Source organism: Melanerpes formicivorus, unplaced genomic scaffold (assembly GCF_026170545.1).
Source record: "Melanerpes formicivorus ecotype bairdi unplaced genomic scaffold, bMelFor1.0.p_v2 SCAF_4, whole genome shotgun sequence".
Lineage (NCBI taxonomy): Eukaryota > Metazoa > Chordata > Aves > Piciformes > Picidae > Melanerpes > Melanerpes formicivorus.
This window is the reverse complement of record NW_027142356.1, coordinates 3,181,329-3,193,573: the sequence shown is the minus strand read 5'-3', so window position 1 is coordinate 3,193,573 and position 12,245 is coordinate 3,181,329. Positions and strand designations below refer to the sequence as shown.

Genomic DNA, 12,245 nt, shown 5'->3' with positions numbered 1-12,245 from the left:
CAGCACTTAGTAATTTCTTGTGGATTCAACATTGCTAAAGGAAAAAAAAGAAAGCATAAACCAACCTCCACAGACCAAATGAAACTGGCAATTTCATGTGCTATGAGCAAGCTGTCGTGGTACTGAAGGCTTAGTTCAGAGGGAGACTCAAGCAGCACTGTCAAACTAATAAGGATCTGTAATCTGGGCATAATTAGGGAGAAATTACAGCAGACTCCCTGATGTGTAAAACACTGAAAGAGGCTGCCCAGGGAGGTGGTTGAGGCTCCGTCCCTGGAGATATTGAAGGTGAGGCTGGACGAGGCCCTGGGCAACCTGATCTAGCTGGGGATGTCCCTGCTGACTGCAGAGGGGGTTGGACTGGATGAACTTTGGAGGTCCCTTCCAACCCAGACCATTCTGTGATTCTATTCTATGATCAAGGAAGAAGCAGTATCTCACACTTTGATCTGGAGAAACACTAAGACAACTTTGATACAGCAGAAGAGGGGCTTCATACTTGCCATCTGCACTGGGGTGTGTAGCACCCTGAAAATAGGGATGATAAAGCTGCTTTATTGTGATGTCTTGTCCTAATTTTACAGTCTGCTGTTCAGGGCTCTGTAAAAGGTTTTGGCACACCTACCTTAGGAAACATCACCTCACCACAATCTCCAGGTATGGGGTGCACTTGAAGCAACTCTTACATTGCCTTTGCAACTACCTGAAGGGTGGTTGTAGCTGGGAAGGGGTTGGTCTCTTCTCCCAGGCAACCAGCACCAGAACAAGGGGACACAGTCTCAAGCTGTGCCAGGGGAGGTTTAGACTCGAGGTGAGGAGGAAGTTCTTCACCAAGCGAGTCATTCGTCATTGGAATGTGCTGCCCAGGGAGGTGGTGGAGTCGCTGTCCCTGGAGGTGTTCAAGAGGAGATTGGACGTGGCACTTGGTGCCATGGTCTAGTCATGGGGTCTGTGTTGATAGGTTGGACTCGATGGTCCTCGAGGTCCTTTCCAACCTAAGTTATACTGTGATACTGTGATAAGGACCCACTAGAAAATAAAACCTCATCACAAGACAGATCACTTTTGAGTTAAGGAGAAAGTGCCAAGTCAGAAAGCCTGAGGGCGTCAGCACAGACTCTTCTGTGGCAGAGCTCTAGCTCTCAGAACAATCAATCAATAAATAAATAAATAGCTCCTTCTGAATCTTTATTTAAAGAAAAAAAAGGGCATATAAGCAAACCAGGAAAGCAGTATGCACTGATCATAGAATCACAGAATTGTCAGGGTTGGAAGGGACCTCAAGGATCAGCCAGTTCCAACTCCCCTGCCATGGGCAGGGACACCTCACACTACAGCAGGTTGCTCACAGCCACATCCAGCCTGGCTGCAAACAACTCCAGGGAGGGAGGGTTGGGTGATCTTACCAAACAAACAAAAGGAAGCCTAAGAAAGCTCTGTGTGCCTCCAGTCACAACCATAAGAGACTTAAGCACAAACAGGGCCTTCCTTGGCCCACTCAACTCCAGAGAAGCATGGCACCAAGGAGCATCTCTGCATGGAAAAACAGATGAAGGGACATTCTGCTCACAACAGCTGTGGACTTAACAGAGATACTCATTTACGATTGCTCCACAAATAAAGGGAAGAGCCACAAGGATAAGCAGAGGGTTGGTGCTCCTCTCCTATGAGGACAGACAGAAGGAGTTGGGGCTGTTCTGTCTGGAGAAGAGAAGGCTCCGAGGTGACCTCATTGTGGCCTTCCAGTATCTGAAGGGGGATACAAGAAAGCTGGAAAGGGACTTTTGAGGGTGTCAAGGAGTGATAGGACTGGGGGGGAATGGAAAAAATAATACAAGTGGGTAATAAGTTGGACTTGATGTTCTCTGAGGTCTTTTCCAACCTTATTGATTCTATGATTCTATGATTCTCCCTTCCTGGGGACAAAGACAGCTACACCAACCACAAACTTCCTCTTGGCTCCCCCTGTACCTTTAGAGGAGTATGAGAAAGAGGCCCAAGGTCAGAAGGACCACAGCATAGCCTGAAAGTTGAAGCAGAGCAAGCAGCCCAGAAGTAAGAAAGCAAAGAGAGGAGAGCAAACAAACTCTGCTGCAAGGTAAAAGGCTTTCAATATTCCAAAGGAATTATTTTAACCTATCTATTGCTACTGTTCTTCAGATCAACTGAACTACATGGACTTAGATGGATTAGATAGAGCAAAACTAGAAGTGGGGAGATTCAGATTTGATGTCAGGAAGAAGTTGTTCCCCAAGAGGGTGGTGACAGCCTGGCACAGGTTGCCCAGGGAGGTGGTGGCAGCCTCATGCCTGGAGGTTTTTGCAGCCAGGCTGGATGTGGCTGTGAGCAACCTGCTGTAGTGTGAGGTGTCCCTGCCCATGGCAGGGGGGTTGGGACTGGCTGATCCTTGAGGTCCCTTCCAACCATGACAATTCTATGCTAAATTACTGTTAACTGCAAACTTGTATTTGACTATAATGGTGATTTATTGCTGGTAGTTTTGTTGTGAGCAAACGTTAAACACTGATCAAGTAACAGAGTTGAAAAGCAATTTCTCCGCACTTGTTTCAGTTGGGTGCAAAACAATTGTACTACAAGTGGTCGTGAAGCACCATCCCAGTCACCAGCATAGAATCATAGAAAGTTTAATGACCAAAAAAACCCCTCACACAGCCACATGATAGAGACAAAAAACAATCAGAAGTGAAGACCTTCAGCAGCACCAGAATGAACTCAGAGCATTAAATAATTCGGAGTGATGTTACTTGCCTCAACTCCTGTTCATTTGCCACTTCCTTGCTACTTAAGAGGACTCTACAATAAACTTGCCCAATGTTTTTTCCTTTCTACCTCATTCTAGGACCATGACCTGTGTGGTGGGTTGAAATTACCTCCCAGGTGCTTTGGTCAAATACCCCCAAAATAAAATGGCCAGGCCAGCTCAGTGTGGGATGGAAGCAGATGAAGCTCTGTTTCCAAGCTAACTACAATCTAGGAATAGGAAATGAAATGCAATGAATAGGTACAAAGCATCCAACAGATGGACATTAGAGAGATATTGACCATTTATGAACAACACAGAAACTCCTCAGACCCCACTGGATGGAACCAGGGGGACTGTTCACCTCCTGCCCCACTCCCTCCCTCCTTCCTCACACAGAAGTCAAAACAGAGATCCCCTGGCAAGGCCATGGAAGAGAGAGAGAAAAGTTGCAAGCAGAAGTGACAGAAGAAGATAAGAGAACAAGAACTGTTTATGCCTCTACTCTATATCCCCATTAACAATCCAATGAATTCTACAGACCTTAGCATTATTTTCCTTTTGTATCCAAGAGGCTTTCAGTCTTTGCAGTCAGGAGCTAGGCTAAATTTCCCCCTTCAAACTGTAACAGACCTGTTGCAGTGAGATGAATTCCACATCTTCCTTCCAAAGCTGAAGCTTCTTTCATACCATTCCCATAGCTCTTTCTCTTCACAGACTCACAGGATGCCAGGGGTTGGAAGGGACTCAAAGACATCATCAAGTCCAACCCCCCTGCCAGAGCAGAACCAGAGAATCCAGCACAGGTCACACAGGAACACACCCAGACAGGGCTGGAAAGTCTCCAGAGAAGGAGACTCCACAACCTCTCTGGGCAGCCTGCTCCAGTGCTATGGGACCCTCACAGTAGAGATGTTTCTCCTCATGTTGAGGTGGAACCTCCTGTCCTGCAGCTTACATCCATTGCCCCTTGCCCTGTTCCAGGGAGCAACTGAGCAGAGCCTGTCCCCTCCCTCCTGACACCCAGCCCACAGATATTTCTAGACATTTATTAATTCCCCTCTCAGTCTTCTCTTTTCCAGACTAAAAAGCCCCAGGTCCCTCAGCCTCTCCTCTTCAGGCAGTGCTCCAGTCCCCAAATCATCTTCCTTAACTTAAGACTAGAAAGAGAAGCTGATATTCTTGGTAGACTTCTTGGAATGCCAGGACTGGGCTGGCTAATGAAATTAAGTCAGGCAAATGATCAGAGATTCATGAGGCAATCCTTCTATCCCACAATCTATACAAATCATTGTACTGGCATCGGGTCAGGGGCACACAGGGACAGGGGGGGGACACAAATTGATCATCTTATTTTTTTTGGCCTGGCTCAGCCTTCTGCCCTGAATCATCAGAACTCATTTTCAATGCACAAGGAAGTTCTCTTTCCTTTGCGAATATGCTCAGATCATCTTAGCTAAACATGTAAACACAATTGCTTGTCAGTCCCCAGCACTTCATTTAGGTCAGATTGCATTCCATTAATCAGCTCCACAAAAGGATAATGACTCTGAAATCTGCTTTAGGACTTCATTTAAAAGTCCCCCTTTTCACTGACATTTCCCTGCTGTTAACGACCAGATCCCAACAAGGTTTATCCACCAGACTTTGATGATGCAACGAGTACCATCCTCAGCAATCACTGGCTACATCTCCCCCCCTCCCCACACGGTCTGGTTTTGCATCAGCCAAAACTCCAAATTCCTCCTAAAATATTATAGCCAAACTCAAGCACAAAGGAAACACACAGCCCTTGGATTCTGGGTCAGCTGCACGAAAAGAACCATAAATCAGAATTCAGGACATCAAAACAACTCCAATTAGATCTTTTTTCAAGGAGGAGAAGTCCATTTAAATCATTCCTTAGAGAACAAAGCAGAAGAGAAACGCTCTCCCTTTCCCTTCTCCCTGCCCAGCTCCCCCTCTCTGGAGCCTGCCTCCAGGCACATACTTTTAGGGTTCAGGCGAAAGCATCTCCCTTGCTGCCGCACACCCGCTCCGTCCAGGGCTGCTGAGCTGCGACTCGTGCAGAGGAGCGTCGGAAATCCCAGGGTTTAAAAAGCCACTCAGCATCAAGCCCTCCTCCCCTGCAGCCTGACAGCTCCGGGAACATATCGAACGGCAGCGCTAGCCCCCAGCAAAGCACCGATCCTGGTCTTTAGCCTGCCTGGCCCCATCACCGCTCTTTCAAGTGCAAAACGACCAGCCCCCAAAAGGATAACCCACTCGTTTCTTTCTTTGCTTTTCGAAGGATGGACGCTTGGAGGAGCTTGCTTCCAGGGCATCCCAGCCAGCTACCTCTGCCCAGTTCAGCCTGGGAACATCCCAAGTCCCCAAGGGTACCACGCTGAGGCTGGGCAGCCTTGAGCAGTCAGTGCCTGGTGCTCTGCCCCCTCCATACCTGCTCCCTGCAGCTCCAGGTGGGCAGCATGGGCAGCCAGGGATGGAGGGTGGCATCTGTGATTTCCCACACAGCAACTCCTGCCCATGGCCTCTTATGCTTTTACTTTGAGGACCTTGACTTTGCCCTCCTCGGAGCCTCCCTTTAGGGGGCTGAAAACAGCATCCAAGCACCCCCCACACCCCTCCAATCTCTTCCCTGGCTAGTCAAAGCTGGCCCTGGCTTTCTCCATGCATATTCTGTGCTCCATCACCATGAAACCCAAGTCAGGCTGGCTCTGCCACACTGCACAGGTGAGCATGCTTAAACCCACAGCTGAGTTTCTTGTAGGACTCTCAAGAACCAGGCACTGGGTATAAAGCCCTAGTTACCTGGAGTTACCAAGATTTTGTCTGCAGCACCTACCTCTACGTTTAAGCATCACCTGCCCCAGAAACACTTCAATAACTGCAGAACAGAGAAGTGAACAGCATCAAAGGGGGAAGAGAAACTCCTTACCTCACAACATTTGGTGGATGAGAAGCTCAACAGGAGCCAGCAGTGAGCACTTGCAGCCCAGAAAGCCAACCAGAGCCTGGGCTGCAACAAGAGAAGCATAGCCAGCAGGGCCAGGGAGGGCATTCTCCCTGCCTATAACACTCTGGTGAGACCCCACCTGGAGTACTGTGTGCAGTTCTGGAGCCTCTGTTACTAGAAGGATCTGGAGGTGCTGGAAGGTGTCCAGAGAAGGGCCACGAGGATGAGCAGAGGGCTGGAGCTGTTCTGCTATGAGGACAGACTGAGGGAGTTGGGGCTGTTCAGTCTGGAGAAGGCTCTCAGGTGACCTTCTTGTAGCCTTCCAGTATCTGAAGGGGGCTCCAAGAAAGCTGGGGAGGGACTCTGTAGGGTGTCAGGGAGTGATAGGACTGGGGGGAATGGAGAAAAACTAGAAATGGGTAGATTGAGATTGGATGTTTGTTAGGAAGAAGTTGTTCCCATGAGGGTGGTGAGAGACTGGCACAGGTTGCCCAGGGAGGTGGTGGAAGCCTCATGCCTGAAGGTTTTTGCAGCCAGGCTGGATGTGGCTGTGAGCAACCTGCTGTAGTGTGAGGTGTCCCTGCCCATGGCAGCGGGGGTTGGAACTGGCTGATCCTTGAGGTCCCTTCCAGCCCTCACAAGTCTGTGATTCTATGTTCTCTGTGGGGTCATGTTTGCTCTTCAGAGACACTGAAATGTGGTGGAAGGAACAGGGGTCTGATGGTAAGCATGCTCTTCAAGAGCCTCCTTCTCTTATGCTGTGGTCAGAAAGGAATGACAAAAATAGCTACATTTCTATCCCTGCAGGTTTTTTCCTTCAGAGCTTTGACAGTGTTTTTAACATAATTGGTTTCAATGTTCCCCTTCTAAAAGATGTGAATGGAGAGGATTTGTGAGACTAAGCTTTGTCCAGAAAGGGGGGGGGGGGAAGAGGGCTCTAAGTAGGAGAGAGAGGAGTAGAAAAAGCAATTCAAACATATTACTCAAAGGATTTACATGCCCCTTCCATCTGGGGCATGATGGTGGCTGTTGCTTTGCAGGAGAACCTTAAAGCTACTTCTGCCCCCAGATTAGGTCTTTTAATTGATGGCTTTCAAGATGATAGAAATTCAACCACAGACATAAAGCCTAACATGTATCATACAGGTAATCTGGAAATGCTAAGGAATAGAACATAGAATCATCAATCACAGAATCACAGAATCCGGAATAATAGACTCATTAAATCACAGAATCATGAATCATAGAATGGCCCAATCTGGAAGGGACCTCCAAAGCACATCCAGTCTGCACTCCCTGCAGTCATCAGGGACATCCCCAACTGGATCAGGTTGCCCAGGGCCTCACCCAGCTTCACCTTCAATATCTCCAGGGAAGGAGCCTCAACCACCTCCCTGGACAACCTCTTCCAGTGTTCCACTACCCTCATGGGGAAGAACTTGTTCCCAACACCCAATCTCAATCTGCTCTGCTCTAGTTTGAAGCCATTGTCCCTGGTCCTGTCCCTGCAGGCCTTTGCAAACAGTCTCTCTGCAGCCTTCCTGTAGCCCCCTTCAGGTACTGGCAGGCTGTTATTAGGTCTCCTTGGAGCCTTCCCTTCTCCAGGCTGAACACCCCCAGCTCCCTCAGCCTGTCCTTGTAGCAAAGATGCTCATTTTCATGGCCCTCCTGCTTCAGACATTGTAAATGTTACATAATTCTTTCATTCTTCATTGCATCTATTCAACTACCTAAGCAATGTGGTGCATTAAATTACCTTTGCTGCCCTTGAAATCATGACCTTGGTGTTCTAGGTGTATCATGAGGCATAAAGCTTTTCCTTACCATACAACTCTTTCCACAAACACTGGCTTCAGAAGAAAGCTTATTGTTGTGGCTTGAATTAGATTCCTCTCACCCCCAGTCATTTAGCTTTCAGGAAATTAGCTTTCAGGAAGGGCCGACAGATCAATTCATGGCTCAGGGGCTGGTGCCATCGACAGGGCTTTGGGTTCCACAATCATGGACTGGTTTTCAAGGCACCTGAGCTGAAAACAACTCATGGGACACACTTGTCCCAGAGTGGAATAAGAATCCTGGGGCAGGAATTGGCAGGGCTCATTGATAGGGCTTTAAACTAGATTTGAAGGGGGAAGGGGTTAATAGTCTCCTGCTGGCTGGTGACAAACAGAGGGGCAGCTCACCAGCAGTAGAGAGAAGGAGAGCTGGTAAGGGCTCTCAACTTGCTACCCCGAGGCAAGCCACGAATGATCCACCAGGACATTCTGTGGAAACCGAGGGGATTTGGCACAAGAGGAGGACAGGGCCAGCCCAGCTGAAGTGCTTCTATGCGAACGCGCGCAGCTTGGGCAACAAACAGGATGAGTTAAGGGCCACTGTGCTGCTGGGATGCCACGACATAGTGGCTGTTACTGAAACTTGGTGGGATGAATCCCATGACTGGGATGTAGGCATAGATGGGTATAAACTCTTTAGGAAGGATAGGCAGGGAAGGAGAGGAGGAGGTGTTGCCCTCTATGTCAATAGCCAGTTGGAATCAGTGGAGCTCCAACTGGGGAGGGATGATGAGCTAGTTGAGAGTGTATGGGTCAAAATTAAAGGCAGGACAGGGGAAGAAGATATTACTGTGGGGGTCTCCTACAGGCCACCTGACCAGCAGATCCAAGCAGATGAGGCCCTCCATAGGCAAATAGAAGCAGCTTCCAGGTCACAAGCCCTGGTCCTCATGGGTGATTTCAACCACCCGGACATCTGCTGGAGGGACAACACAGCAAGGCACCAGCAATCCAGGATGTTCCTGGACTGCATAGAAGACAACTTCCTCCTCCAAATGGCGGAGGAACCAACAAGAAATGGTGCTATGCTGGACCTTGTTCTCACCAACAGGGAAGGGCTGGTAAGCAATGTGAGGCTCATAGACGGCCTTGGCTGCAGTGACCATGAAGCAGTTGAATTTAACATCCTCAGGGCAATCAGGAGGAAGTATTCCAAGCTCATGACCCTAGACTTTAGGCATGCAGATTTTGATCGCTTCAGGGATCTGCTAGCCAAAGTGTCATGGGACAAAGCCCTGGAGGGAAGAGGGACCCAGGACAGCTGGTCAGTATTCAAGGACCACCTCCTCTGTGTCCAGGAGCTCTGTGTACCAACAAAGAGAAAAGCAGGTAAGAATGCTAGGAGGCCTGTCTGGATGGGCAAGGAGCTACTGGACACACTATTACTTAAAAGGAAACTCTACAGGAAGTGGAGGGAAGGACAGGTAGAACAGGGGGAATACAAGGAAGCTGCCCGAGCAGCAAGAGTCCTGGTCAGGAAAGCCAAAGCAGAGTTTGAGTTGAATCTAGCCAGGGAGATTAAAGGGAATACTAAGAACTTTTACAGGTATATTAATGGGAAGAAGAAGCCTAGGGAAGGTGTGGGCCCCCTCAGAAAAGAAAATGGTGACATGATCACCTGTGATGAGGAAAAGGCTGAGGTACTTAATAACTTCTTTACCTCAGTCTTCACTGCAAGGGCCTCTGGCCACACTCCTGATGTTATGGAAGTCAAAGCCAGGGACAGGGAGGAAGAACTGCCCATTGTAAGTGCAGATCAGGTTGGTGATCACCTGAAGAACCTGAAAGTGTTCAAGTCCATGGGACCCGACGGGTTACACCCACGGGTGCTGAGAGAACTGGCAGATGAGGTTGCTAAACCCCTCTCTATTATATTTCAAAAGTCCTGGCAGTCTGGTGAAGTCCCCACAGACTGGAAAAGGGGAAACATTGCCCCCATCTGCAAAAAGGGCAAGAAGGAGGAACCAGGGAACTACAGGCCAGTCAGTCTCACCTCTGTGCCTGGAAAGATCATGGAACAGATCCTCCTGGAGTCACTACTCGCTCAAAAGAATAGTGAAGAGGTGATTGGGAACAGTCAGCATGGCTTTGCCAAGGGCAAATCCTGCCTGACCAACCTGGTGGCCTTCTATGAGCAGGTGACAACATCAATAGCTGAGGGGCGAGCAACTGATGTCGTTTACCTGGACCTGAGCAAAGCCTTCGACACTGTCCCGCACCACATCCTGGTCTCCAAACTGGTGACACATGGGTTTGATTGGTGGACCACTAGATGGATAAGGAACTGGCTTGATGGCCGCACCCAAAGAGTGGCTGTCAATGGCTCCATGTCCCAGTGGAGGCCAGTGACAAGTGGAGTCCCTCAGGGATCTTATTCAACATCTTTGTGGGGGACATGGACAGTGGCATTGAGTGCACCCTCAGCAAGTCTGCTGATGACACCAAGCTGTGTGGTGCAGCAGACACGCTGGAGGGAAGGGAGGCCATCCAGAGGGACCTTGACAGGCTGGAGAGGTGGGCACAGGCCAACCTCATGAAGTTCAATAAGAGCAAGTGCAGGGTCCTGCATCTGGGTCGAGGCAATCCCAGGCACAAATACAGGCTAGGCAGTGACTGGCTGGAGGATAGCCCTGAGGAGAGAGACTTGGGGGTGCTGGTGGACAAAAAGCTCAACATGAGCTCTCAGTGTGCACTTGCAGCCCGCAAAGCCAATCAGATCCTGGGCTGCATCAGGAGAAGTGTGGCTAGCAGGTCGAGGGAGGTGATCCTCCCCCTCTACTCAGCCCTGGTGAGACCCCACCTGGAGTACTGTGTCCAGTTCTGGAGCCCCTATTACAAGAGGGATGTGGAGGTGCTGGAACGTGTCCAGAGAAGGGCCACGAGGATGATCAGAGGGCTGGAGCACCTCTCCTATGAGGACAGACTGAAGGAGTTGGGGCTGTTCAGTCTGCAGAAGAGAAGGCTCCGAGGTGACCTAATTGTCGCCTTCCAGTATCTGAAGGGGGCCTACAGGAAGGCAGGGGAAGGACTTCTCAGGATATCAGGTAGTGATAGGACTAGGGGGAATGGAATGAAGCTGGAGGTGGGGAGATTCAGGCTGGATGTGAGGAGGAGGTTCTTCACCATGAGAGTGGTGAAACCCTGGAATGGGTTGTCCAGGGAGGTGGTCGAGGCCCCGTCCCTGGGGGTGCTTAAGAGCAGGCTGGATGAGGCTCTGTCCAGCCTGATCTAGTGTGGGGTGTCCCTGCCCATGGCAGGGGGGTTGGAACTAGATGATCCTTGTGGTCCCTTCCAACCCTGAATGAAACTATGAAACTATGAAACTATGAAATCTGCCCCAGAGAGTAAATTCACCACACTCAGAACTTGGAGGGAAACATGGAATTGCATTGCAAAAGAAACTAAATAGAACAGTATAAAAGGCAATAAAGATGCATAGACTGTATTTGCACACACACATACATATAATGTAACAACAGCACAGGATCTTCCTGTACCTTTTGATTCAGCTCTTTTGTGCACAAGCCCTGTGAGGAGAGGCTGAGGGAGCTGGGGTTGCTTAGCCTAGAGAAGAGGAGGCTCAGGGGAGACCTTCTTGCTGTCTCCAACTCCCTGAAGGGAGGTTGTAGCCAGGTGGGGGTTGGTCTCTTCTCCCAGGCAAGCAGCACCAGAACAAGAGGACAACAGTCTCAAGCTGTGCCAGGGTAAGTTTAGGCTGGAGGTGAGGAGAAAATTCTTCCCAGAAAGAGTGATTGGCCATTGGAATGTGCTGCCCAGGGAGGTGGTGGAGTCACCATCCCTGGAGGTGTTCAAAAAGGGATTGTATGTGGCACTTGGAGCCATGGTTTAGTAGTCATGAGGTGCTGGAAAATAGGTTGGACTTGATAATCTCTGAGGTCTTTTCCAACCTTATTGATTCTATAATTCTATGATTCTCCCTTCTTGGGGACAAAGACAGCTACACCAACCACAAGCTCCCTCTTGGCTCCCCCTGTACCTTTAGAGGAGTATGAGAAAGAGGCCCAAGGTCAGAAGGACCACAGCATAGCCTGAAAGTCGAAGCAGAGCAAGCAGCCCAGAAGTAAGAAAGCAAAGAGAGGAGAACAAACAAACTCTGCTGCAAGGTAAAAGGCTTTCAATATTCCAATGGAATTATTTTAACCTATCTATTGCTACTGTTCTTCAGACCAATTGGACTACATGGACTTAGATGGATTAGATAGAGCAAAACTAGAAGTGGGGAGATTGAGATTGGATGTCAGGAAGAAATTGTTCCCCAAGAGGGTGGTGAGAGACTGGCACAGGTTGCCCAGGGAGGTGGTGGCAGCCTCATGCCTGGAGGTGTTTGCAGCCAGGCTGGATGTGGCTGTGAGCAACCTGCTGTAGTGTGAGGTGTCCCTGCCCATGGCAGGGGGTCTGAAACTGGCTGATCCTTGAGGTCCCTTCCAGCCCTGACAATTCTACAATCCACCTACTCCCAACCTCTCAGTCCTGTAGACCAATCTTAAATTCCACTTAACAGACTTTCAGTGAACAGTGTTTTGATTTTCAACACTCATTCTTTTGGTTGGCAACGTCCTTGTTGTGATACCAGAGAGTTTTCCACAGGGAATATATTCTGATTCTTTGGGTGGTTTGTTTTTTCACTAATTCAGAACTTTTCCTCCCTCATTCAATCATTTCCTCCATCCAT

At 49.2% G+C, this 12,245-nt stretch overlaps 1 protein-coding gene across 3 annotated transcripts in view; it reads right to left on the bottom strand.

Annotated features, from left to right (window-relative positions):
* The window catches only part of LOC137440552 (melanopsin-like), a 39,123-nt gene extending 34,182 nt beyond the window's left edge, over nt 1-4,941 (bottom strand). Inside the window, exon 1 of one of the 3 annotated variants that reach the window (XM_068136774.1) lies at nt 4,752-4,941. The gene's annotated coding sequence lies outside the window, so the exon portion shown is untranslated. Of the gene's footprint in view, nt 1-3,304; nt 3,667-4,751 lie in introns of those variants that run through there. The other 2 variants (XM_068136773.1, XM_068136775.1) reach the window with 2 other exon arrangements.
* Nucleotides 4,942-12,245: the final 7,304 nt, after the last annotated feature.